Raw genomic sequence first — 25,231 nt, forward strand, 5'->3', positions numbered from 1 at the left:
TTTATCGTCCTGTTGTCAGTAAGATATCTAGAGCTCTTAAGGACTCACTGTGTTGACAGCCAGGCTTATAGGGTCAACAACGGTAGCCGCTTAAGAGTGTATGCTACCTCAAATTGCTTTTTTCCACTCGGCAGGATGTCCATATCTTCCAAACTACTGAATATTTAAGTTTGAAATTTATGTATGGTTAAGTTCAGGACATAAACTATCTTTTATATGTTTCAAAAACACGATTCCATAAAATTTTCTCGATACAAAAAAATCGCAAAGTTACCTTTATTTTTGTATTAAAACCTTAATATCTCAGTAAATATAGAAGTTATGGACTTGAGATAAAGCATGGTAATTGAAATAAGTATGAAGAACATTTTATATGTTGCTTTTTTAAAAAAATAACTATTGATAATGTTTGTGGGGAGAAAATACATATAATTCGCGCGATGAACAACCAAGCGCTCTCAATTCTCACGTGTATTTAGTACGGGTGAAATCTGAATTCGAGCTGAGGTAGTGTAGCCCCATAACATAATGTACGTAAGCTTGTTCGTCGCTCTAGTGATATAAATAATTGTGTTTTCTCGCAAACGAAAAAAGACAAGTAATACGACATAAGTATACGAAAAATTAGTCAAGTAAATACGTGATTACTCAAAATGTGGTCATCAGATATCAATCAAATTTAAGTAGGGTCATAACTGTGGTAGGGCACAGCAGGAATTTCCTGCTCGAAATATGGAGCAGCCCGACTGGGGTAGTACCTCGACCTTACAGAAGATCACAGCAAAATAATACTGTTTTCAAGCAGTATTGTGTTCCTGTTGGTGAGTAAGGTGATCAGAGCTCCTGGGGGGATTAGGGATGGGGTCGGCAACGCGCTTGCGATGCTTCTGGTGTTGCAGGTGTCTATAAGCTACGGTAATCGCTTACCATCAGGTGAGCCGTACGCTTGTTTGCCGACCAAGTGACATAAAAAAAAAACAACCATCAAATTTTAATTAAAACAAGTATCATCAAAATCGGTACACCCAGTAAAAAGTTATGCGGTATAATACAACGTAGGTCGACGAAAAAATAGTCAAGTAAATACGCATTATTAGATATAACTCGAAAATCACCTGTCAGATCTCAAATAAGCGGAACTACATAACACGCATCGCCTTTCGATAGAAAAAAAAAACATCGGAATCAGTTCACTCAGTCAAAAGTATATAACATACATAAAAAATACAATCGAATTGAGAACCTCCTCCTTTTTTGGAAGTCGGTTAAAAGGGCAGAATTACTTAGCAATTGGGAATTATCGAAGAGTTGAATTAGGTTCTTAATCAATAGTTGGCGAATGCTAGCGCGACCCCATCTCGCCCCACCCAGGCGGACGACTGCTCACACGTGGTGGTTTTTAGTCAGTAGGAGTCTGACATAACCCTCTGGCACCCCCGCGCTGGAGGGGATCTCCATAATGGATTTTCCCCACGAAAAAAAAAAGGTTCTTAATCAATCGTCCTATGTTCTACATGTTAAACTTTTGCTAACAGCTAAAATTAACATCAATTTAGCTACCTATAAAATAATGTTTACATAAACCTACTTTAGATTTAGAGTTACGGAGTAGGTACCGATGTTTAGAATCCTAATTGTTATTTATTTCAGATGTATTTTCTTAAGGATTATATAGTGTAGAACACCTATATCTGCCCATCACCTAGTTAAGGGTCAACGGGCATGTGACCTTACGTCGAGCTTTACTTGGCCGTTCTGTAATTCACCTCATAAGTGTTTACTTACAATTAAATTGTAACTTTGTTTATCGGACGATCATTATAGAATCAAATTTTTGAAAGGAATAATAAAAAAAATCATTAATATTTTTATGTAAAAAAAACAAGTATTAAAATGTTATTGTAGGTTTTGATACAATGTTTACGATCAGGTGAGTTTTAAATAGGTATATATTGATATTACAAAGATGTTTGTTTCGTTTTTATTTATACGCTGATGTGAAGATCTGTCGGTTTAGGTACTTTTTCGTTTCAAGGCCTAATAATCTAAGAAGGTTTACGTCTTTTTTTATTATATAAAATAAAATAAATGGGTTCTCATTTGCCCATCACATAAATTATTTGATTTCTATGGGTGTGCGTTTTTTTTATGATCATTTTACTTCAGACCACTCGTTTTAAGACTGCCTACAATCGCTAGAACATAATTTGACATTGACAGCTATTTGCTATCAATAAAGATAAATATTAGAAGGATGAGTATATATTAAAAATGCTATATTTGGTAACTTAAAAAAAAGTTAATAATATTTTGTGTAACAATTAAATTTATTTATGATTGATAAGTGCTCGTAATTCGTATGGAGCTTATGTCAAAATTCTATCTCTAGTAACCAAGTTCAGAGACTGATAGAACATTGAAACTGGCCGTTAAGCGATATATTATCAGAAATCCTAGACATTGGCATTAAATTACAACCTATATTATATATTAATTAATATTCTATGTAATACAAGAAGATTTTTGCAATAAACAGACAACCTCTTTATCTATATATTTTACTGGCATAAAATATTTTTTATTACACTTCGTCGACCAGATAATAGTGAAAACGAAAACAAGCTGAAAACAGATCCACTCGTAAATATTAAAATACTGCAATTTTGTTTTGAAAAACAACTTTATTATGGTTACGTGATGCGAAACGTATTATCGTTTGTATTTAACTAAAAACCGTAGAGATAAACAATCCGTAAAGCAATTCCACTAAACTAAATTACAATAAACTTTTTTTTTCAATAAATTTTTCATAGATAATGCATAATACAAACACAAAAATACTTTATAATCTGTTGACTCGATGTTGGGGCTGTGCAAAGTATTCTATCGGACCCCTTATCATAATCTGCTAGAATGATTTTTGATTTTTATAAATTATCCTTTGTTTGATTTATGTAACTAGATTTTAGTAATTGAGGTATTTTTGTTTAAGTTTTTTTTTGTGCGTGTTGCGATTATTTTGTGCAAGTTACAATTGGACTGGCGTGTCCTTGTAGGACAAAAGTCCCTAAAATCAATAAAAAAAAAATTAAAAAAAAATCTGTTGACGTGTCTTATATTTGTCTTTTAAATATGCAAAGAATAAAATATACCTAATCTATATAAATAAATCTACAAAAACAACCGCTCTGATTTAGTGGCGCGTGTGCCATGTATGCGTCTCACAATCGGCGGTTTGCGGTTTCGATTCTCGCTCGGGATGGATGGGTTGGATGTCTGTCCTTGTGGGTCTCCCTGTCGTGCCTCGGAGAGCACGTTAAGGTGTCGATGCTGATTGTTGTCATATAAACCTGAAAGCTACTGTTACTCATAGTAGAATATATTCGCCAATCCTCAATGGATCAGACCTCATTTCGTGGTAGATTAAGGTCGATCCTCCTCCTACATGGGGAAAAATACCTAAGCCCAGCAGCGGGGTGTTATAAAATAAATAGCTTTCGAACGACCACATCAAAAAATTTCTCATAGATATAAAAGTTAAACATATTGAAAATTTATAATTATAAAGCTGGTAAAGAACAACACTTATGATAATCGATATCATATGTGTATACTAAAGGTAGTAAATAGCGGAATATTAAAGTTTTATACTTCCCAACCAACGTATTCAATTGCAACCAAAAAAATACAAAAATGTTTTAATGATTGTCATATTTCTTATTAAATTGAACGCAACCAATTTTTTAAAATTTAAATTCCAAAAAAAAATATCGATACTACAATTATTGAGATTTACAATAAATTACTTTGTTATTTATATAAATTTTTATTTAATAACAAATTATTACAAAGTTTTTGAGCTAAACGAAATCGATTTATTAATAACAGCTAGAAACAGTTGATTTGTAATAGTAAATACACTGTACTGTGTTATATCATAATCAACTTTAACTCAAGGCTATAGGGTGTTTATTTCAACGGGGGTGAGCTATGTAGGTCATATAGTCCTTGTGGTAGATCAGTGACCGCAGTTCATTGCACTTGCAATCTCTCAACAATAGATTGTTTATGATAATTCGTTGATTTTGTTTTCAAATCAATATTCTTAGCTATGATGATTAGGGCAATTAACATTGCGGTTAAGTTTAATATTACGTAAATATTTCTTTAAATAATCTGATGATAACATTTAAAATATGTCTACTAAACTCTTTTTTTATTATTTCTGTGTAGTAAGTATATTTAATCAATTTATTATTTAGGCGAAGAAATGACAAGGCTTGTGATTATTGGCGTTAAGAGTATGACGGATAATCAAAAATTAAATGTATGTAGGATTTTGGATTAGACATTTTTTGGGGCTGAAATGAAATAGTAAAGTTTTGATCTGAGTGTTACTGATTTTTTTTAAAAACAACATAAATAACAGTTATTTGAGAATTCTTTTAAGGTTTTTTAGATTTTTTGAATCGTTTTATACAATGTAAATGGTTTTACCGTTTATGGAGATTCGAGTGATTGGTGGTTTGATATTTCGTATGATACAATTTGATTGAATGATGTTATCAATCAGAACGATTAAGTTTTTCGTTTGCGAATGCCATTAAGTTCAATATTTATAAATACGAGTTGAAATTGGCCCTCCCCCTCCCTCGTACTTTGGAGGGCAAGTAGGTCCGTTGGTCCTATAAGCACTTGATTTCTGTAAACTTTTCCTTTGATACGGATTGTCTTTAATCCTTAAATCTTAATGAAGTTTGTATATACAGCGTTCTGGTGTAACGAATGCTCTGGTGTAGTTGTGCGTGTGCCGTGTAGGTTCCTAAATACCGGGTCGCGGTTTTGATTCCAGATTCGGAGTGGATATTTGTATTACAGAAAAAAATATTTTCGGTCTGGTTTTCTGTTCTTGTGGGTCTCTCCACCGTCTGTCGGAGAACAAGTTATGCTGTCGGTCCCGGTTGCTATCACATATAACTGATAGCGATCGTTACTCATAGAAGTGATTCGCCAACCCGCAGTGGAGCAGCGTGGTGAATTAGGCTCCGATCCTTCTACTATATTGAAAAAGAGGCTTATATGATCAGCAGTGCGATGTTACAGGGTGAATTTTATGTATAGTATATATTATATATCTAATATATACTACATCTAATATAATATGTGTAGGCGTATGTTTTTTTATGCAATTAGGTCGGCATACGGCTCACCTGATAGTAAGGGCTTACTGTAGCCTAAAAACGCCCGCAACACCAGAAGTATCGCAAGCGCGTTGTCGACCCTACCCCCAATCTCCTCAGGAGCTCTGGTCACCTCACTCACTACAGGAACACAGCACTGCTTGAGAACAGCATTATTTAGCTGTGATCTTCTGTAAAGTTGAGGTACTTCGCTAGCCGGGCTGGTCTAGATTTTAGGCAGGATGTTCCCTGCTATGTTCTACCTCAAATACATTAAAGTCGATCTGTAGATGAGACTGCATGCCCTTTAAATCCGCCTTTACATAACGTATATTCTATAGTAGTTCCGCTACCACCTTTGAACTTAAAAAGCCGACCGGTGGCGGGATAACCATCCAACTACTGGCTTTAAATTCACAGGCCGAAGACGGGCAGCAGCGTCTTCGGTGCGAGAAAGCCAGCCCTGCAGTCACCAACCCGCCTGCCCAGCGTGGTAACTATGGGCAAAACACACGAGTTCACATTATTTTTGGCGTAAACTTGTGGAGGCCTATGTCCAGCAGTGGACTGTATAGGCTGTAATGATGATGATTCTATAGTAGTGTAATAAATTAAAAAAAAGTCCTATCATACTCAAAAAGAACACTGCATAAAATCAATCAAACGGTTTTAAGTTCTTAACTGTACATACAGACGGTTGACGTTCTATGTAAAGATACGCAAGCGGTGCCTTTGAACGAAATTAATGAATCCGCTATGACTTGCAACAAACATGAAAAGGTCGGAAAGCCGACTATTTTACAATTCATTACACTCCTTTAGCATTATCGGATTATAATTATTTCATAATTGAAGGATTATAGCTTTTGGGAAGTATTTTCTGGGTTTTTACTTCTTATAAGTATTTTTTAACCGACTTCAAAAAAGGAGGAGGTTACTCAGTTCGAAAAAAGGGCACATCAGGACATATCTTGTTCAAATTTGGAACAGCTCGATTGGGGAATTACCTCGACCTTACAGAAGATTACAGTTAAATAATACAAGCAGTATTGTGTGGGTAGCCGGAGCTCCTGTGGGTGATGATGTGGAGGTAGGATCGACAACGCGCTTGCGATGCTTCTGGTGTTGCAGATGTCTATAAGCTACGGTAATCTCTTACCATCAGGTGAGCCGTACGCTTGTTTGCTGAACTAGTTGTATAAAAAAGGTAGTCTAGAACCGATGTCGTTGAAGTTAAAGACGTGTTTATTCGAGTTGTCTAGTTAAAAATAAAAGAAAAAAAAATTATCGTCTTTTTTTTAAAATAAATCTTAGTGTATAGGTATGGTTTTTCTGTTGTATTAAAATAGGTTTTAGTCTTTGGTTCTGTAACAGCTTACAGAAAATTATGGTTTGAAAAGATTTCCTCTTACTTCTTTTCATCCAATATTTTTTTCTATAATTATATTTATAGATTAGTACTAGAGATTTCTTGATTGTTATTGGTCCAGAAGACTTATTCACTTATTAATTCTTCGAATAAATATATTTTCTGTGACTAAAGAACCGAAGGCCATTAACAAAAACTCACGTAATTTATCAACTGAACAATCTCGACATAATTAACAGTAATAAAAGAAAGTGGTTTTCATATACAAATGTGTTCTTCATGCTCCAACGAAAGCGTTAAAATCCATTATTATGTAAAACACCATTAAATAAAACCCGTTAAAATTTGAGCGAAATAACACCATAATTTTAAACACATTAATGTGATTTTAGATAACACGGTAAACAGGTCACGGTGTAACGGAAATGGGGAGATCATTGATATAGTTGTAGTTAAGGAGATAATGTATAAATTATTTTTATGTGTATCAGGTTCAGGACACGTGCGTTGTGATTCTTGTTTATAATATTAGGACGACCATTGTTTTTAATATTGTGGATAATTGTTTGACGATCATATTAAAATGATCTTTATAAGCGGTAGTAACTAGTTTAGTGTGCTGTCCTTGTGGGTCTCCTCACCGTGCTTTGGCACGTTAAGCCGTCGGTCCCGGTTGTTATCATGTACACCTGATAGGAAACGTTACTCATAGTGGGAAATATATTCGCCAACTCACATTGGAGCAGCGTGGTGGATTAAGCTCCGATCCTTCTCCTACATGGGGAAAGAGGTCAGCAATGGGATGTTTCATACAAGCTGAATCGTAGTAATTTCTATATTTTTGGGAAAAGTCTGAGATTTTATTTTATATTTTTAACCCATATTATATCAATCATCTCATTCAGCATGGCGTTACGAGATGTTACTGTAGTAATTAGCAGTATCGGTCCTGAGAAAGGAGACGACCTTTGTGTTCGAGGGCGCCTCTCAGGACTACTCGCGACATTACCTTATAATTAGATGGCTTTTTTATTTTTTTTCCAATACTTTCTAGAAGATTCTTACGAAATGGAGAACTAAGAAAATTGTAAAATTTATAGTAATGATTATTGAAAGTTTTCACGTTTAACAGTTCACAAGGTGGGACGAAATCTGTCGGTTCAGCTAGATGTAAAATAATAAACATATAATAATAAGTAAATATAATAATTATGTTTTTATTAAATCCCACCTAATTGTTAAATAAATAAATTGTCACCCGACATAATAATGACCTACTTTTGTTTATTTAAATTTTATACATAACACCGCGCACCGGAAGGCGACTCGCATATACTAATTAATTTGTGATAATTAGTACGGTGGGAGGAAGCCATGAGTTTACAAATACGCACAAATGTTACGATTAATTATAAGCCTACACTAGGCGGCTCGCACGACCCCACCTGCTTATGTTACGGTTTCTGGTCCTCTAAGTTATAGTATTTTGGACTTATAATTGTATCTTATCTAATTTAATTCTGTTAGATAAGTTAAATTTGTATTTGTTTTAGGTATCATTTTAATAGTTTTGTTTTGGTGTCAAAAATTTATTTCTATAGTTTTGACAATAAAAATGTTTTATGTAATACAATATATAATATACAATAATAATAATATATATTATCAAATTTATATAATACTGTGTGACGACATCTATCGCGCAACATACGAACTACGGAACTAGGAACTGACGTATACTACATCACCGGATGCTCCAGGCCGCTGCGTCAGCTCAAACTCCGAGGCCAGGACGTAGAGTGGAGGACCTCAGTTAGGTATCTGGGGGTCCACATCAACCGGAGGCTGCGCATGGTTCCCACCGTCAATCGTGCGGTGAGCCATGCAGCAGCAGCCTGGTCGAAACTTCACTCCGTCTGGACATCGAGACTACCCTTCAGAACCAAGCTGATGGTCTACGGTGCCTACGTCCGCTCGCGCCTGACGTATGCGGCCCCGGTCTAGTAAGCTCTCTGCTCGGCGCACCAGGCCAGAAGATTGCAAGTCCAGCAGAACCGCTGCCTGCGCCTGATCGCAGGAGCTCCGTGGTACGTCAAGAATGACGTGCTCCATCGTGACATCAGGACGCCCACCGTGGAGGAGTACGTGCGCCGACTGGCGCGCGCCATGTTTGCTCGCGCGGACAAAGGCGCCTGCGTACACCTCCACGGGATTGCCCCCTTACATGCAAGACCGCCAGAAGGGCGTCCTCTACCACGCGAGCTCCTGCAACCACCGCCAAGCCGACCCAACGCGGACAGTGGTGGCGACGACCCGGACGACGCGGGGGAGGACATCCCGACACAGCAAAGGTGAAGACCCCACAATTAAGGCGAAGCCCACAAGCAAGGAGAAGACCCAAGCAAAGCGAAGACACTAAGGGCACTATGACCCTGGTCCAATAGGGCCGAAAGGATATGACCCCGGAGGCGAAGCCCCGGCGAAGAAAGCCCGGGTAAAAAACCCACACACACACACACGCGCGTATACTACATCAGGTTATTAAAGTTATCCGAAGATTTAACATATATACAAGAACCCGACAACAACCGTCGGGGCAGTAGTCCACCAGACACAACCTCCGTCTGGTCGGAGGATTCTCCCTTTTCAGTGGTGGATGAGGAACTTTACACCTTGTTCCTCACACCCCCAAAACTGCTTTAAACGACTGTTTCAAATAATGTCACATTTGTTTCGATTTCTGACTGTTATGTTAGTTTTAAGACAGTTAATAATAATTATTAATTATCATCATTTTATATTATTTATTTATTTGTTTATTTACATAAAATTAATCAGTACAGATTTATCACTTACACTAATTAATATTTCAAATAAGTCACATTAATTAACATTTCAAAAAATAACAAGTTACATTAATTGATCATAATAATAAGCATAAAAACAAACCAAAGAAAAAACAAAAATCATTATTTTTACTAAGTTATTTAAGAAAAAAAAATCTAAAACTTTATATATCTTATAGCTTTCCTCGGGAACTGGACTCTCCAACACAATTCAAAGCAGCAGACCCTAAGATTCATTAGACAAACAAACAAACAAACTTTTCAGCATTATAATATTAGTAGATTATTTGAACCGAAAAAACAATAACGCAAAAAAAATAAGCGAAATATTAAACTTAAATACAAATTTTTGTACAAGAATAAAATCAAATTACACATTTCTTAAGATATTTTAAAAAATTACGTTATCCGTATATTTTATCACCTGTTCAAATAAGAAAGAAAGATGTTGAGATCGATGCACGCACATTGCACGTGAATTAATTTTCCACAGACTTCGTTGAAATTTGTTTCGCTTCGGCCTGTAATATCCCACTGCTGGGCATAGGCCTCTTTCCCCATGCAGGAGAAGGATCAGAGCTCAATCCAACTCGCTGCTCCAATGCGGGTTGACGGATATATACTGTGAGTAAAAAAAATTAAGTTGCTTACTTGACTTGATAAATTTTTAAAACAGATTGTTCTCTCGCCCTTCACCCTGTAATATCCCACTACTGGGCATAGGCCTTTTTCGCTATGTAGGAGAAAGATCAGAGCTTAATCCACCACGCTGCTCCAATGCGGGTTGGCGGATATATTTCCTACTATGAGTAACGATCGCTATCAGGTGTACATGATAACAACCGGGACCGACGGCTTAACGGCTTAAGGCACGGTGGGGAGACCCACAAGGACTGCACAAACACCCAGAACACAGCAAACACCTGTATGGCCAATACAAATGTTTGTCATGTGCGGGGATCGAACCCTCTGTTTTGTTTCCTCTCTCCTCTTCCCCTCTTTCCCTCTGGGGTTGTTTCTCTCGTTTCCTATGAATCATAGCAACATATAATTTAGCCTATACCATTCCTTCAATGGTTAGACTATCCATCTCAAAAACATATCTATATAACTCAAAATATCTGGTTCGAAATGAATAATCATTTTTGTTTTGGATAGCCTATTTAGCGAGTAGGGCTATTTTTTCTCTCAAATTAACGCGTATGAAACATTCATTAGCAAAAGCCTTTTAATTTTTATTTGCAAGTTTTATATATGACTGAGACGGATGATATTTTGTCTCGTTTTAATGTTGTTTGTCGAGAACTCGAAAATAGGTCAAACGTAATTTTGTTTTCATTTAATTGTTAATTCATACGACGATACGTTTCTGCATCCGGTAACCGTTCTGTGTTATTTATTTTGTATGATTAGCATAATATTATTATGAGTATTAATATATTATGACGTTACAAAAACAGATAACTAATGAGATCGTTTTTTTTAAGTAATATTAATTGCCAGCAAATTAGGTATAAATTTTATTCAAACTTTTTTGTTTAGTTATTAAATATATAATATATAGTATGATTACTTATAAAAGATGTGTAATATTTTTCATTGTTTCTTTATTATTATTATAAATATTTTAAGTAAACGTCTTCTTCTTAGGTTATGGTATTCGCATGTATAATTAAAACCACAAACAATTTTGAAATTGGTTGAGAATAAATTTCAAATTGTATTAAAAAGACATTAATAGCATGTGTGGATTTAGTGACGCTGTATTTTATGCAAGATATTACCAATTTTGTGTTAAAACTCAGAATATTTTTAAAAAAATTATCTCCGCGAGTTTCTGCCGGTTTTTTTTTTTGCTGAAATTATGTACATTCCGAATCAGTGGTAGCTTTATTTGTAATAATTATTAAAATTTTAAAATGATGATCGTGTGATTGCTGTTTGCTTTTGAACCCTATGTGAATAAAGCTGATTTGTTTTTCATTTTGATTTCGTACACAGGGACTTAAAAATATTTTTATTCTGTCCTGATCTTATAAGCAGATGACAATGTTACTAATAATATCAATTAATCATAATAATATCAATTATTGTTCTGTAATCTTTAGAGGGTTAGAAAGGAAGATTGAGGAAAGATGGAGTCTGCAAGAGGGCGATTATTATGACATGTATATAATGAGATAATGCTTGTATGATAATTTTACCAATTTAAAAATATCAATAATTTTGGATTATTTTAATTTGTTTTATGTTCCTGTATTAATTGCGTGATCAATTTTTAGAGATCAATGGGGTATTTTGGTTTCTGTGTGATTTCATAAAAAAAATTGTGTAATTTAATCGCATTGTCGTTTTGTGAATCAGGAAGTAAATTGTTTAAGGTTTTCAAAGAGAGTTTAACTGAGGTAGGGCACAGCAGGAATTTCCTGGTCAAAATGTGGAGCAGCCCGACTGGGGTAGTACCTCGACCTTACAGAAGATCACAGCTAAATAATACTGTTTTCAAGCAGTATTGTGTTCCTGTTGGTGAGTAAGGTGACCAGAGCTCCTGGGGGGATTGGGGATTGGGTCGGCAACGCGCATGCGATGCTTCTGGTGTTGCAGGCATCTATAAGCTACGGTAATCGCTTACCATCAGGTGAGCCGTACGCTTGTTTGCCGACCAAGAGATAAAAAAAGAGGTTTTATTTTTGATGTGCTCAAAAAAGTGGGATTGAATGGACTCTACCTATCCATTTTCCATGAATAGCTACAGCCGGTAGGTCTAGCTGAGTAGTGTGCTATTGGAGCGGTTTCCAGCAATGGACGAAAACAGATGATGGTTTAAAATAATTACATATTTTACTCCATTAATATAATTGTGTTCGCGAACGAAAAACAACATGAGTAAAATTAATTAATTAAAGATAACTAAAAAGCACTCGTCAGATCTGAAACAAATTTAAACGGAAACATGTAACAAGCATTAGCTATCGATTTAAAAAGAATCACCAAAATCGGTTCTCTCAATAGACAGTTATGAGGCATAATACAACGATAGTCGACGACAGACTAGTGAAGCAAATACGCATTATTAGAGTTGACCCAAAAAGTACTCATCAGATCTGAACCTAATTTAAATGGGACCATGTAACAAGCACTAGCTATCGATTTAAAAAGAGTCATCAAAATCGGTTCTACCGGTAAATGGTTTTGAAGTAACACACATAAAAAACAGAGTCGAATTATAACGTCCTCCGTTTTGGAAGTCGGTTGAAAAGACATTGCCCAGTTCTCATCTAAAAGCCTGTCATTTTAAAAGTTGTATAGGCGTTTTACGCGGAAACTAATAACTGACGCTAATATATAAATGAAATTCACACACGCTTACAAAGGGGGTTTGTTTAATAATAATAATAATATATATCGAGAAGCGTCGTAAGTCCAACCCTAGCTTAATGTAACAGTCAGCGACGCGTAAAGTCATAAATTAGGAAGCGGTGTCGCGCGGTAATGTATAGCGCGGTGGCTTTACCGCTCCCCGTAGGAGAGATTTATCACCTTTCTCTATATTGATGTTATTCATCATACGATGTATATGAAAACAATGAATTTTAATATTGTTAGCTGATCAGGGCTAGAAGTATATATATTCCTTATTGCACTTATTTGTACAGTTATTCATTTATAAATGAGGTAGGGCACAGCAGGAATTTCCTGCTCAAAATATGGAGCAGCCCGGCTGGGGTAGTACCTCGACCTTACAGAAGACCACAGCTAAATAATACTGCTTTCAAGCAGTATTGTGTTCCTGTTGGTGAGTAAGGTGACCAGAGCTCCTGGGGGGATTGGGGATTGGGTCGGTAGCGCGCTTGCGATGCTTCTGGTGTTGCAGGCGTCTATAAGCTACGGTAATCGTTTACCATCAGGTGAGCCGTACGCTTGTTTGCCGACCTAGTGACATAAAAAAAAAAAACAAATTTAGTAAGCAACCGTGGACTTATCTCTAGAAGAGATCTCTTCCAGACAACCCGTGATAGTGAGAACTAATGTTATATAGCAGGCTAAAAGAGTGAAGTAATGTAGATAATATACAGATTCTTGAATATGAAAATCTAATTAAATAATATTCATAACATCATACAATACGAGTATACATATACATATACACACCACTACTTATATGAAGTTTTTTTTTTTTTTTTATAAATAAAGTTATGTCCACAGGCTTAAAGTGCCCATGCTTTTGTTATTCCGATTTTTAGTTTTATTACTGATCGTTTACTTGTTACACTACTGCAGCTTACATTAAGAGACCTAATTATTCTATCTTAGTATCCCTAATGCAGACGTGAGTCCACCGACCAAAATTATGCTAAACTTAATTGATATCTTACATGCAAAAAGACATAGAATTATATTGCGCCTTACTTTAATTATTGTTGTCACTATTATAATAATTATTATTATCTATGTTTATATATACACTTACTTGCTATCTATAATATATGTACACTTATTGTCTAGCTAACGTATATGTACACTTATGGCCTACTTGGCCTAATTACAATATACACTTAACCTATGTTATTATTAGTATTTTTTTTTTTTTTTTTACTTACTCCTAAGTTTTTTCCTTACATTAAATTACAATTTATTCCTACAAATAAGGTGTGCTACAATTTTAACATTTCGAGCACACCCTCAATGACGGCGGCATCCCTGTGGTGAATCGCCATCCCGAGGCTGTGCTCGAGGATGTCTTTTTCAGAAGTTTCCGCTGCCTTCGCCACAAAGCGACCAATTGCGTCGTCACGATCATCGGTGCAATAGACACAGGTGTTGGTGTGCCTAGTCACCGCGACTACAGCGTGCGAGACGCTGTCGTGAATCTTGAGCCTCCTTGTCTTCGTCCGGAGGACAACGACGTCCTCATAGGTCTGGCCCTGCGCCTCATGGATGGTTAAGACGCGCGATCCCTCACCGGACCCGTATCCCTGGTCAGTCAGCAATCTCTTCTCCTCTTGCGTAAAGACCAGGTACAAGGTCCGGTCCCTTCCTACAGGAATGCGCGCGCCCGTGAGGCTCTCCACTCGCAAAGATCGGATCTTTGTGCTTGAGCTGTACACGGTCTTGTAAACCTCACTGATGGCAAAGGCGACGTCTTTGGGGTTACAATGCGTGCATGACAACTCACATGAGATGGTTGTTAACAGGGTTGGTCTGTGGTATCGCATTTCGAACAGGTTGTCCCTGTCGATGTACGGCAGCTGATTTATATCTCCAATGAGGACTACCTTCTCTGCTCCCGATAGTCGGGCGGCCATTACTATGGCTCCGAAATGGTTCATGAGGGCTTCGTCCACCGTTAGGCGTTTGATTTTTGAGCCCTCACGGAAACCATTTACCAGCACGGATGCCATAGTGCTGTTGTATATGGCTGCTTCGGCTTCCTCGAGTTCCACCTCCAGTAGCCTTTGGTGATCGTACTGGTAGGCCTGCATGATCTTTTTGCAGGTGGCCAGGCTTACCTCGCGGTTTGCCTTTATTATGGCCAGGAACTCGATTAGGGCGTTCTCCGCATGTTGAAACGGTGTGGACGCAGGTCGAAGTCTTGGTGGTTCTACTTGTCCCATATCGGCCCTAGTTCGAGCGGCGAGTGACGCCTCCGGGTGCCTCGGACTGTCGTCTTTGGTGAACCCGCTCAGCGCCCCGGATAGTCGCTCTCCCTGTCCAGCCTTTTTGGGAGAGGGGTGATGCGGGAGCTTATATGAAGTTTGGAAGCTTCTGGAATGACGAGTAGATCTTGATACATGGTAAACAATTTTTTCTTTTTGTTCTGTGGTAAAGAGTTTTTTCTTCTTTTTTTAGGTTTGTGTACGAATGTTAAAATGTTAAAATATTTACGTATAAAACTTTAAAAATTTAAATAAAGGCCCCCGATTAAGGATCTGTGAAGGGACAGCGTATATAATCCTCCTATGGAGTTTGTCAATACTTTTCATACCCACTCAGTATATAAAATAATTGATACATATAATATAAATGTAACGGATTGCTGTCTGTATGTGAAAGATATATAAGAAATAATATTATTGGGGCCCTTATCAACGCAAATGGCACCCAAAACAATGCTTGTTAAATTTTTTGTCTGTTTATCTATTTTTCTGTGCGTTTATGTACGCTAATCTCAGAAACGGCTTATCGGATTTAGATGTGATTTCCATTAGTATATTGTGATAAGCTTCCCATCTCTTCCCGTGGGTGTCGTAAGAGGTGACTAAGGGATAACACAGTTCCACTACCACCTTGGAACTTATTAAGCCGACCGATGGCAGGATAGAAATTTAACTGCTAGCTTTGAAATACACAGGCCGAAGACGGGCAGCAGCATCTTCGGTGCGACAAAGCCAGCCCAGCGGTCACCAACCCGCCTGCCCAGCGTGGTGACTATGAGCAAAACACATGAGTTCACGCCATTTTTGGCACGAACTTATGAAGGCCCATGTCCAGCAGTGGACTGCGATAGGCCGAAATGATAATGATGATGATCATGATGATCGAAGCTTCACTTAACATTTAGTGTCTGTTTTATATCAATCGGTTCATAAATAAAAAAGTTCTGCCAATTTAAAGAATCAAGTGGTTTATAATCAAAAATAAACCAGAAGATATATCCGAACAATGCTGTCCAAAGTCACTGTTCCACGCGGACGAAGTCGCGGGTACAGCTAGTTTATATAGAAATAGTATAGTTAAAACAATAAAATATTATTATTATCCTGCAGATAATTCTTTCTAAAAGTCTATGGTATCGTAGCCTTGAGGGGTCCTAGGTACCAATAACTATTGCTTAACATTACAATCTATATTTTGAGTTCATTTCAAGATGTTGTCCTTAATTCGACAAATTATAAATGATCGTGTTACAAAGAAGTGTAAAAAGACACCAAACGTTAAACAAAACGTGACTGCACGTCACAGCTCCAATAACGCGCATAAATCACAACAATTATGTCACATTCATTACGAAATTATTCATTTACAATGTAATATATAGTTTCCCATTTAAATATATAAAAATATATATTCAGTAAATGCTGCTGTGTGGTTACGGCAGTGAAGAATACAGCCACCTCCTCTCTTCCCCTGGGTGTCGTAAGAGGCGACTAAGGGATAACACAGTTCCACTACCACCTTGGAACTTGAAAAACCAACTGCCGGCGGGATAACCATCCAACTACTGGCTTTGAAATACACAGGCTGAAGACGAGTAGCAGCGTCTTCGGTGCGATAAAGCCAGCCCTGCAGTCACCAACCCGCCTGCCTAGTGTGGTGACTATGGACAACACACATGAGTTAACGCCATTTTCGGTGCGAACATGTGGAGGCCTATGCCCAGCAGTGTACTGCGATAGGCTGAAGTGATATAAAATAAGAAGGACATCCTTCTACATGGAGACCTATGCCCAGCAGTTGGACGTTACTGGGTGAATCAATTAATTGATCAATATAAAATGAATGTGCGACTGTTTTAACGGAATAACTTTTTTTTAAGTATGCAGTATGGGCAGAAAATCATATGGTCAAAATCTGGAGCAGCTCCATTGGGCAAGTAACTTAACCTTACAGAAGAATACTGACAAATTATATCGCTTTCAAGTAGTGTTGTCTTGCTGTTCAGATTAAGAGACGACGACCCGCTGGCGCAACGGTTGACGCACTGGCTGTTGCGCCAGCGGTCGCGGGTTCGATTCCCGCTCACGACGGACATTTATATCGACCATATAGATGTTAGTCGTGGTTTGGGCGTTGTGTTTGTGTATTGTATGTGTTTCCGGACCCCCAGTACAGGAGAAAATCCTACCGGGGGATCCGTTGAGTGTGTAGCGTTTTAATATTTAATATTTAAGAGAACCAGAGATCCTGGGTAATTATTGCTGACCCTATCTTGGAGCTCTGGATTCCAACTGGGTACTACTTGAGAACAGTATTGTTTAGCTGTGATCTTCTAAAATGAGGTACTTTTCGAGTTGGGTTGCGTCAGAAAAGAAAAAAAATCTGAGTAATACCATAACTTTAACTCTGACAACTGAGTAAGCTCTGATCCTTCGCCTACTGGAGAAAGAGGCTCAACAATGGGTTATTACAAGCTAAAGCGATTCTTCGAATTTACTAAATTATTTATAAAAAACAACATACCCATTAACAGATTGTCAGATAAAAAATAATGTTTGTATCTCACTGCAAATACTCGTTCGTAAAATATGACGATCTTGCGCAAATATTTATTTTTAAATCTTTGACAATAACATCCAGCGAAACTTTACGAACCAACATATATTATTATTAATATAAAACCTTATTGATGACGAAGCAATCATACCTTATAACACATCGGTTATATTTCTCGCTTACTCACATCAAAATCATTTCTTTCATCTCTCATTTCCAGGGTCGCGATAATTTCTCATATAAAATTTTATTTCAGTACGTCACGATTCGCCCTTGATCTCGCAAAACAGCAATAAAGCGCTCTCGGACGCTTTCAAAATTTTATATGTTGTTCAGTAAACGTGGCTCGTAAATAATCGTCGTTTGACAAACAGCGCTTTGTTGAAATTAAACGATAAAAATGGCGCTGTTTTTTTATTTTTATGATGCATCTTAAATAAAATCGTGATGCTCTGTTGTACGTGGCTATCCTGTTCGCCTTGAATGTCATCGGTTATTGTAAGTTCTTATAATTTGACAAATATTACGGAAAATCGCTCATCTGATGCTAAGCGATTACCGTAGCTTATAGACGTCTGCAACACCAGAAGCATAGCAAGCGCGTTGCCGACCCAATCCCCAATTCCCTCCAGGACTTCTAAACAAAGAGTAACAACACTAATGACAAAACTCATTTTAATTTGATATATTTGTAGTTTCTAAAGGACTTCTAACAATGGTGTGGTTTTTTTATACAACTAGGTCGGCAAACAACAGCACGGCTCATCTGATGGTAAGCGATTATCATAGACTTAAGAAGGCTGGAACACCAGAAGCATCGCAAGCGCGTTGCCAACCCTACCCAAAATCTACCCAGGAGCACTAGTAACCTTACTTACTACGGGAACATAACGTTACTTGAAAGTATTATTATTTAGCCGTAGTCTTCTCTAAGGTCGAGGTACTGTCCCAGTCGGACTAATCCAGATTTCGAGCAGGATATTTCCTGCTGAGTTATCATTTGTTTATTCATTCATTCTTTCATTTAATTGTTTACGCTTCAGCCTGTAATATCCCACTACTGGGCATAGGCTTTTTTCCCCATGTAGGAGAAGGATCAGAGCTTAATCCACCACGCTGCTCCAATGCGGGATGGCGGATATATTCCCTACTATGAGTAACGATCGCTATCAGGTGTACATGATAACAACCGGGACCGACGGCTTAACGGCTTAAGGCACGGTGGGGAGACCCACAAGGACTGCACAAACACCCAGACCACGGCAAACACCTGTATGCCCAATACAATGTTTGTCATGTGCGGGGATCGAACCTACAACCGACAGAGCAACAGGTACAATCCATGGCTGTGACCGTTGCGCCAACGCGGCGTTAATTGTTTATTTATTTATTTGCAACTAAGTTTACGCCGAATTGCAAGCACAATAAAAATAGGTGACAAATATATGTAGCCCATATTATAGATCTTAATATAAATTCTACTAGCTGTGCCCGGCGGCTTTACACGCGTAAATTTGAGGAAAAAAATTTGCTTTATAGCCTTTCTCGGTAAATGGGCGATCCCATACAAAAAGTATTTTTTAATTCGAACCTGTAGTGCTAGAGTTTAGCTTGTTAAACAGACAACCAAACTTTTCAGCTGTATAATATTATTTCCAACTAGCTGTGCCCGCGAATTCGTTCGCGTGGAATTTAACAAAAAAATTATTGTTTAGTTCTCAGAGTTATAAAATAAATAAATTTCTAAAATAAAAGTAGCCTACTTTACTCCTTATTACATCAGCTGCCAGCGGAAGTCCCGTCAAAATCGGTCCAGCCGTTTCAGAGATTAGCCGGAACAAACAGACAGACAGAAAAAATAGTAAAAAAAAATGTTACATTAGTACATGTTATACATCCATATTCATTTAGTAAAGAGCGGTTATTTTAATATTACAAACAGACACTCCAATTTTATTTATTTTTATAGATAACATAAACAAAAGCTCGTACGTTACCTACATAGATGTATGGTGTTGTAATTTATATTTCTATTGGAATATGGCTTGCGAACGATTGCGTTAACTCGGTGGCCCCTTGTAATTTATATGGTGGAATACGCCCCTGTTTTCGATTACAATTTATTATTTATCGAAAATAAAATTTCGCGAAGTTTAATCATTTTGTCTTACTAAAAAAATTTGGTAAAAAATTTGATTTTATCAATATATATCGATACACATAAAAATGATAAAGCACGTCTTGGATCTAATACATTATATTGTACCTATTCCAACCGGTTATTATCATGACACCTCTAATAGTAACCGTTGCATTTGAATAATATGCGTTCTACCTGATTGCGTGTAAAGAAATTAATTATTATCAGTTTAGCTAAAAAACGAATTTATTTGTTCGAATGTTCTGATACGATATTACTTGATTACAAATTTAATAAAACATAAAAGAAGGTAGAAGAAAAAAAAAACATTGTTAAATTTACGTAAGCCATTTTTGTTTCTAAATTTTTACGCTATTCTTATTAACGAACTTAGAGAATGTCTACGGTATGGAAGTAAAAATTAAGACCTTTTGTATGTAGGGCACAGACCGACATTTGCAAAGGTCCTGAACTTTAGTTGCGCAACCGAGTTCTGCGCGCCTAAACGCGCCATAAATCTTATGTGACTCCCGGTCTCTTTACACTACATTGGCTGCTAAGATGGTTTGTTCCATTTGGTAACTGAATAAATTTTATTTATATAATAAATTATATATATACATACATGTATTTAATATGTAAGTGAACAACGGAAATGTTTGTACGCATAACATCCAAATAAAAATTGTCAAGACACGATTCAGCCTGTAACATCCCACTGCTGAGCTTGGGCCTCTTAACCCATATTGGAGGAGGATCGGTGCTTAATCCACCACGGTGCTCCTCTGCAGATTGACGGATATGTTCCCTGCTATGATCAATGTTCGCTATCAAGTGAATATGATAATAAGTGGGACCGACAGCTTAACGTGCTCTCCTAGGCACGGTGGGGAGACCAATTAGGTCAGACAACCAAATCGGAAAGAAACATTTGTACAAATACAAAGAAAATCCAAATATTTACGAGAAAAAATATGTTAGCTCGAAATTTACGTTTGCTAGTAAATGTTCACTTTACTTCAGCGTAATACAGCCCAGTGCTGGACATGGGCCTCCACAAGTACGTGCCAAAAATGGAGTGAACTCATGTGTTTTACCCATAGTCATCACGCTGGGCAGGCGGGTTGGTGACCGCAGGGCTGGCTTTGTCGCACCCAAGACGCTGCTGCCCGTCTTCGGCCTGTGTATTTCAAAGCCAGCAGTTGGATGGTATTCCCGCCATCGGTCGGCTTTTTTAGTTCCAAAGTGAAACTGTGGTATTCCTTAGTCGCCTTTTACGACACCCACGGGAAGAAAGGGGGTGGCTATATTCTTAATGTTAATTCCTGTAAAAACAAGTTAGCATTTCTGCCATAAACTTTGATAATATTTGTAAAAGCTTCTAGTTTCGCCAATGGGTATAAATTTAAAAACGATTTTAGGAAAATTGACTCCCTCTGGGCGTGAAATAAAACTTTAAAAGTAAGTTCGACATTTATGGAAACTAAATGGTGTGGTTTTACCCTCGTAAGGGCCGATCCCATGGGAGCATCGGAATAAAAGTTCTTTCTTTGGTAATATAGGGGTTCAACTCTTTACAAACTTTCGTCGCAAATGATTCATTTTTCATTATGAAACAGATCTATTAATTTGTTTTGACAAACTTGTCCATTTATATTATATATAAATAGTTATATATTTTTATTTGATGTAAGGATTTTTTCGAATTCAGCACTTTGAACATACCTTTGTAAGATAAAACTTCTTTAGAATTGTTGTGATCCTGCTTAAGAAACTCGATGAAACGACAATGCGTCACCACAAAGAAAGAAACATATAAATGTAAAAGAAATAATAATAGCGGAAATCGAACGCATAACCCCCGGACTAGAAAGCGGGTTCACTGCACACTGCGCCATCGGGCTACAGGCAAGGAGGCCATTGTCCTGCATTGAGACGTTAATAGGCTATTTTGATTTGGTTATTAATTTCTTTTATTACACATTAATAAAGAAATCACGGCACCAAACAGAGCGTAACATCCGTTGCCATGGTTACTTCAGTTTATTCTTAGTATCCTATATTATTTATTAAACTAGCTCACCTGGCGAACTTTGTACCGCCTTATATAATTTTTTGAATATAATAATTATATATATCGAAATATAATATAGTCTGTTTTTCAAGTTGGATCAAACTGCACACGGTGCAACAGGAGTCCATCGCGGACAAACAACTTGACGGTAATTTATATACATATACTAGCGGACCCAGCAGATGTGAAATGTAAGAAATTAGAAAACAAACAAAAACTAATTGAAACAAGCGATGTTCCCAGGCGGTCACCCATCCAAGTACTGACCGTGCCCGACGTTGCTTAACTTCGGTGATCGGACAAGAACCGGTGTATTCGACGTGGTACGGACGTTTAAAATCGTGACAACATATTAAAGGCGACAAATACAACAAAATCTACAAACCTCAAAAGTATTCAATATTAAATTGTAAATGTTTTATAATTAAGGCTCACATTATATCGTAATTAATATTTAAATTCATTAAACAAGCTACAAAGTAATCAGAACAAAAAGTAATTACAATAACAAAACGCAGAGATTAACATGTAGGTTAAAAATGATTACTGACTAATGACTATACGATGAGTTTTCGCATCAAAGCTTTAGGTTGTTCTCTATTTATCTCTTGTGTATATTGTATAAGTTAGAAAGGGACAGTAGATCGTTATCAGGCCCCTAATGAGAGCCATTTGCTGACCGCAGAGATAAGAGGTCACTTAGCAATAACGTATATTGCATTTAAAAGTGGCTTTTACGAAAACACTCGGGACTCAATGTTCCACTAAAGTTCTACTGTCTGCATATAATAAGTATGTCTTTTTTTTAATTTATGAATATTAATTTTTGGAACGAAGTTACTTAAGGGGCGTTGCGAAGGAGTTGCGGAGGGGGACCCTAGCCGGCAAAAAACATCTGTAACGTTAAATAAAGCGTAAGATTTTCATGTATAGGCTATGTATGATAGCTATACAGTGTCTCATGTATAGTCTATGTGATGACTGTTATTATTATTGCACTTTGCTAGTATTATTATATCATTCGGTAATTATTATATATACCTATATTTTTTATAAATCATTGTAAATAAAATAAAGGTGTTAAGATGATTTTGTAAAATGATTTTTTATCGATAAAAAAACATAATAAAAATGTACACCCAAATAATTATTTCTTAATACCTCGAATATAACTTGAAAGTAATATTTTACGATAAGGAACATAGTTTTTATTTTTGTTCTATTTTATCACTTTTTTAATGAATTTTATCCTGTTCCAATCTTTTGGTTTTAAAAAATTATCGACCCTGGTCTATAAAGAAATCTGGCTAAAAAGTTTTTTTTTTTAACACAATATTGTTTATAAGTTGTTTTTCATCGTCATCAAAGAAACCATAGAAACGTAAATGAAATAATCATATTCAAGATATCAAAAGAATATATTCATAAATATATTTCTGTATCTCCAGAACCCATTAGATATTTCACGTTTATCTCATGTTTATCCTTCGTTTAATGATTAACACATCTAGGTCAGAGCGTTAGATCAGAGACCGTTTCATCTGGTTAGTATCAGCACAAGATGTTACGAATTATTAAAATGTATACCAAATACTTTCCCACGAGTGTATGTAATGATTAATTTAATGTGATTTATTCTGTTATGTATACTTTTGATATGTTAATTTGTTTCTTGTAATGTTTCCAGTTATCGTGGAATGTAATTATATGTATTTGATTAATTTAAATTATATTTCTTTTTAACCGACTTCCAAAAACGGAGGAGATTCTCAATTCATTTTTTTTTTATGTTTCATCATCATCATCATTCGAGCCTATTACAGTCCACTGCTGGACAAAGGTCTCCACAAGTTCGCGCCAAAAATGCGTGAACTCATGTGTGTTGCCCATAGTCACCACGCTGGGCAGGCGGGTTGGTGACCGCAGGGCTGGCTTTGTCGCACCTAAGACGCTGCTGCCCGTCTTCGGCCTGTGTGTTTCAAAGCCAGCGGTTAGATGGTTATCCTGCCATCGGTCGGCTTCTTAAGTTCCAAGGTGGTAGTGGAACCTTGTTATCCATCAGTCGCCTCTTACGACACCCACTATGTTTGTTACATCTTAACTTTTTACGGTGTGGAAGTTGTGGAACCGACTTCGATCATTTGTTTTTCAATAGAAAATTGGTGCCTGCCGTGTGGTCTCATTTAAATTTGTTGAGAACGGTCTAGAAACTTTTGAGTTATTTCTAATAATGCGTATTTACTTGACTATTCTTTTACTATCCTTTGATCAAACTTATACTTTTGTATAACATCTTTGAAAGTATAATTTGACCAACTCCTTTGTCCCTTATCCAACATTTTCAGTATAAATAGTTTATCTTTCGTGAATGTTCTACGCATCTCAAATTTCCTAAAGCATTTTGTATACAGCTAGGTCGGTAAACAAGCGTGTGGTTCACTTAATGATAAGTCATTACTGTAGCCTATAGACGCCTGCAACACTAGAAGAAAATAATCATTAAAAAGCACAGATTAGATTTAGAATAATATGAAGACTAACAATATGGAATTTTAACCAAAATTATTATTTTAATTACAAAATTAAATGATTTTAAAACACATTTCGACCACCAATGTCGTTAAGCGGGATTTAAGAGCGTAAGACCCTAATGATGGCACATAGGTTTAATGGGGCGGAGTGATAGGGCCCGCATCTTAAGATTTATGGCCGAGATAAGCAAGTAATAAACAGTTGGCACTAATATCTTTCTTAAGACGCTGCCTCGCTCCTCTTCCTTTACGACCTTACCAAAATTATTTTAGGGTAGCATCACACGATACTCTTAATCGCTACGTATATTCTTGGTATATGTCATCGTATTTATAATTACAAAATAATTATTGTCAATCATCGTCATCATTATTTCAGCCTATCGCAATCCACTGCTGGACATAGGCCTCCACAAGTTCTCGCTAAAAATGGCGGGAACTCGTGTGTGTTGCCCATAGCCACCATGCTGGGCAGACGGGTTGGTGACCGCAGAGCTGGCTTTGTCGCACTGAAGACTGAGGTAGGGCACTGCAGGAATTCCCTGCTCAAAATATGGAGCAGCCCGACTGGGGAAGTACCTCGACCTTACAGAAGATCACAGCTAAATAATACTGTTTTCAAACAGTATTGTGTTCCCGTTGGTGAGTAAGGTGACCAGAGCTCCTGGGGGGGGGGGATTGGCTCGGCAACGCGTTTGCGATGCTTCTGGTGTTGCAGGTGTCTATAAGCTACGGTAATCGCTTACCATCAGGTGAGCCGTACGCTTGTTTGCCGACCTAGTGATATAATAAAAAAAAAAAAAAAAAAGACGCTGCTGCCCGTCTTCGGCCTGTGAATTTCAAAGCCACCAATTAGATCGTTATCCCGCTATCGGTA

The 25,231-nt window shown here is 37.0% G+C and overlaps 1 pseudogene; it reads right to left on the minus strand.

Annotated features, from left to right (window-relative positions):
* Window positions 1-22,044: 22,044 nt before the first annotated feature.
* Window positions 22,045-22,160, minus strand: LOC123660745 (annotated as a pseudogene).
* Window positions 22,161-25,231: the final 3,071 nt, after the last annotated feature.

The sequence above is a fragment of the Melitaea cinxia genome, chromosome 15 (genome assembly GCF_905220565.1).
Source record: "Melitaea cinxia chromosome 15, ilMelCinx1.1, whole genome shotgun sequence".
In the NCBI taxonomy this organism is placed as follows: Eukaryota; Metazoa; Arthropoda; class Insecta; order Lepidoptera; family Nymphalidae; genus Melitaea; species Melitaea cinxia.